The 3582-nt window shown below is 38.4% G+C and overlaps 1 non-coding gene across 1 annotated transcript; it reads left to right on the top strand.

The window, feature by feature from the left end:
- The first annotated feature begins 2061 nt into the window (after positions 1-2061).
- TRNAA-AGC (transfer RNA alanine (anticodon AGC)) lies at positions 2062-2134 on the top strand. Its single transcript has one exon. It is a non-coding gene; the product is annotated as a tRNA-Ala (tRNA).
- Positions 2135-3582: the final 1448 nt, after the last annotated feature.

Raw genomic sequence — 3582 nt, forward strand, 5'->3', positions numbered from 1 at the left:
CCCCTAAAAATGTACGAAGACATTGAAGACAATGGTGGTATATGAAGATATTCACATTGAAGACTATGATAAGAGAAGACACTATGTGAAGCCTATGGAACTCGAAGACTTAGATCCTTCGTAGTTTTATTTCATTTGTGTTGAGTCATAGGAACCACCGTACTATTAAGTGGGGTCCAAGAGAACCAGTCAGAATGACTGAAGTGATGCCTAATTCAAAACCTATATCTTCGAGCGAAGACTATGAGAGCAAATCTTGTCCAGAGTCGGACAAGTCAGCTTAACCTGTAGCCCAAGTAAAGTTGCCGTGTGAGTTTGAAATCTGACTGTTGGTACACGTGTCAGTTCCTTAGTGACCCGGGGTCATTTCGGACAAATCAGGTCGGGTTGCCCAGTGGCTATAAATAGTCCACCCCCTACAACCATAAACGGTTGGCTGCTCAGATTTCAGTGCACGGCTTTTGTCGTTTGAGAGCAACCCACCTCGAAGCCTTTGAAAGAAAATTCCTAGCGAGGAGAAAAGCCCTAACCACCCAGAGCCAAAGTAAATTGGGCATCACTTAAGTCTTCTTGTCTCAGTGATCTGAAGACTTATTACACTTGAGGACTGTGCATCCTCCAGCCGGTTAGGCGTCGCGTTCTGAGCATCCAAGAGAAATTGTGGATTGCCAGTGAACGAAGTCTGTGAAGGTTTGAGAGTCTACCTTGAAGACTTACCAGAGTGATTGGGCGAGGTCTGTGTGACCTTAGCTCAAGGAGAAAACGGTGAGGACTGGGTGTCCTGAGCTGCGTGTTCAGGACTGGGTGTCCGGGACTGTGTGTCCTTTGGTTTAAATACCTAGCCGCTCCAACCAGACGTACAGTTGTCACAGCAACTGGAACTGGTCCAACAAATCATTGTCTTCAGCGTGTCACTGGTTTCATCTTCACTTCCTTTTACTTACGGTTACACATTGTGAAGCCATTGCATGCTTGCTGTATCTTCTGTCTTCACATCATAACTGTATGATTTGTTTGGCTTCATAACTTCTTCCTACCTGATCCTTATTACACTGCAGCTACTTGTCTTGTGCTTTCACTCTATTGAATACTTGACCATGGCTTGCCTAGTGTAATCTAACTTCCGCTGCTTAAGTGATAGGCATATCTGTACTGTTTGTCTTCATAACCTTCACGTTTTGAAGACTTTCATAAAAATCGCCTATTCACCCCCCTCTAGTCGATATAACGCACTTTCATAAGGCCTCCTTTACCTCAGACTCCTGAATTCGTCACACAAAACTCATGCTGGTCTCATCAAAGGAGTCGTCCAGTTCAATGGTAGAACTCTCATTCTCTTGCCGGCGAACTGGCAGCGTACACTATCCATGGAAATTAGGACTTGTGTAATGGCAAGGGTGTGTGCGCTCATCTGCTGTCAACAACACTGTTGACACTTGAATAGAAAATGTAGATTACTCCTAGATAATCTTTTAGTTTTGATATTTATTATAACTGCCAATATTGTCTAAATGATTAACAAAATCGATGTAATCCTATATAATCTAACAACTGCTAGACATACAAACGTTCATGCAGACATCACCAAATTGGTAATACCACTAAAATGGCATTGCAAACTAGTAACTCATATTTTATTTTTAACATATTTTAACCACCCACCCTGTCTTAAGTCTAAAGCCCATGCCTTAAGCTATCCAGACGGTGTTTAATTTAAACACCTATTATACTATAATAACCTCTCAATTAGGACATCATTGACATCACCCTTGCTAGTCATACATCATGATTCAATGGTACTCCCTCTGTAAATAAATATAAGAGCTTAGTGATCTAAACGCTCTTATATTTATTTACAGAGGCATATTCACAGTCCTGTTTATGAATATCTAGAGAAGAACACTGTAAGAAAAAGCATACATTTTCGCACACAGCAGGGCGCTGTTGTAACTATCTCTCCAAACATTGGTTGGCACAAAACCGAAAGCTTCATGGTCAGGTACTCAGGTATGTTCAGATAGTACCCGGCTTAATAATTTTTCTATTTAATATTGTCAACAAGGGGATGTAGCTCAGATGGTAGAGCGCTCGCTTAGCATGCGAGAGGTATGGGGATCGATACCCCACTTCTCCAATTTCAATTTTTTTTCCCAAATCTCAATATTATACTGTAAAAAAAAACAATCTTGAGTTCACTTTTGCAAACTCCAAAAACTCCCCAAACATGCGCAAAATCCTTCTATACATAAAAAGAAAATTAAAACCACAATCTGTTCTGCAAACTAAGGCGGTGCAATAATAATCACATGCCAAGAGTTGAATGTCACCATCATGATTTTGTTAACCATCCATACAGTAAAAAAGAGGTATGGGGATCGATACCCCACTTCTCCAATTTCATTTTTTTCGCAAATCTCAATATTATACTGTAAAAAAAACTATCTTCAGTTCACTTTTGCAAACTCCAAAAACTCCACTTCTCCAATTTCAATTTTTTTTCCCAAATCTCAATATTATACTGTAAAAAAACAATCTTGAGTTCACTTTTGCAAACTCCAAAAACTCCCCAAACATGCGCAAAATCCTTCTATACATAAAAAGAAAATTAAAACCACAATCTGTTCTGCAAACTAAGGCGGTGCAATAATAATCACATGCCAAGAGTTGAATGTCACCATCATGATTTTGTTAACCATCCATACAGTAAAAAAGAGGTATGGGGATCGATACCCCACTTCTCCAATTTCATTTTTTTCGCAAATCTCAATATTATACTGTAAAAAAACTATCTTCAGTTCACTTTTGCAAACTCCAAAAACTCCCCAAACATGCGCAAAATCCTTCTATACATAAAAGGAAAATTAAAACCATAATTTGTTCTGCAAACTAAGGCGGTGCAATAATAATCACATGCCAAGAGTTGAATGTCACCATCATGATTTTGTTAACCATCCATACAGTAAAAAAGAGGTATGGGGATCGATACCCCACTTCTCCAATTTCATTTTTTTCGCAAATCTCAATATTATACTGTAAAAAAAACTATCTTCAGTTCACTTTTGCAAACTCCAAAAACTCCCCAAACATGCGCAAAATCCTTCTATACATAAAAGTAAAATTAAAACCATAATCTGTTCTGCAAACTAAGGCGGTGCAATAATAATCACATGCCAAGAGGTATGGGGATCGATACCCCACTTCTCCAATTTCAATTCTTTTTCGCAAATCTCAATATTATATTGTAAAAAAATAATCTTGAGTTCACTTTTGCAAACTCCAAAAACTCCCCAAACATGCGCAAAATCCTTCTATACATAAAAGGAAAATTAAAACCACAATCTGTTCTGCAAACTAAGGCGGTGCAAATTTCAATTTTTTCGCAAATCTCAATATTATACTGTAAAAAAAACAATCTTGAGTTCACTTTTGCAAACTCCAAAAACTCCCCAAACATGCGCAAAATCCTTCTATACATAAAAGGAAAATTAAAACCACAATCTGTTCTGCAAACTAAGGCGGTGCAATAATAATCACATGCCAAGAGTTGAATGTCACCATCATGATTTTGTTAAACATCCATAC

Source organism: Triticum aestivum, chromosome 6A (genome assembly GCF_018294505.1).
Source record: "Triticum aestivum cultivar Chinese Spring chromosome 6A, IWGSC CS RefSeq v2.1, whole genome shotgun sequence".
NCBI lineage: Eukaryota > Viridiplantae > Streptophyta > Magnoliopsida > Poales > Poaceae > Triticum > Triticum aestivum.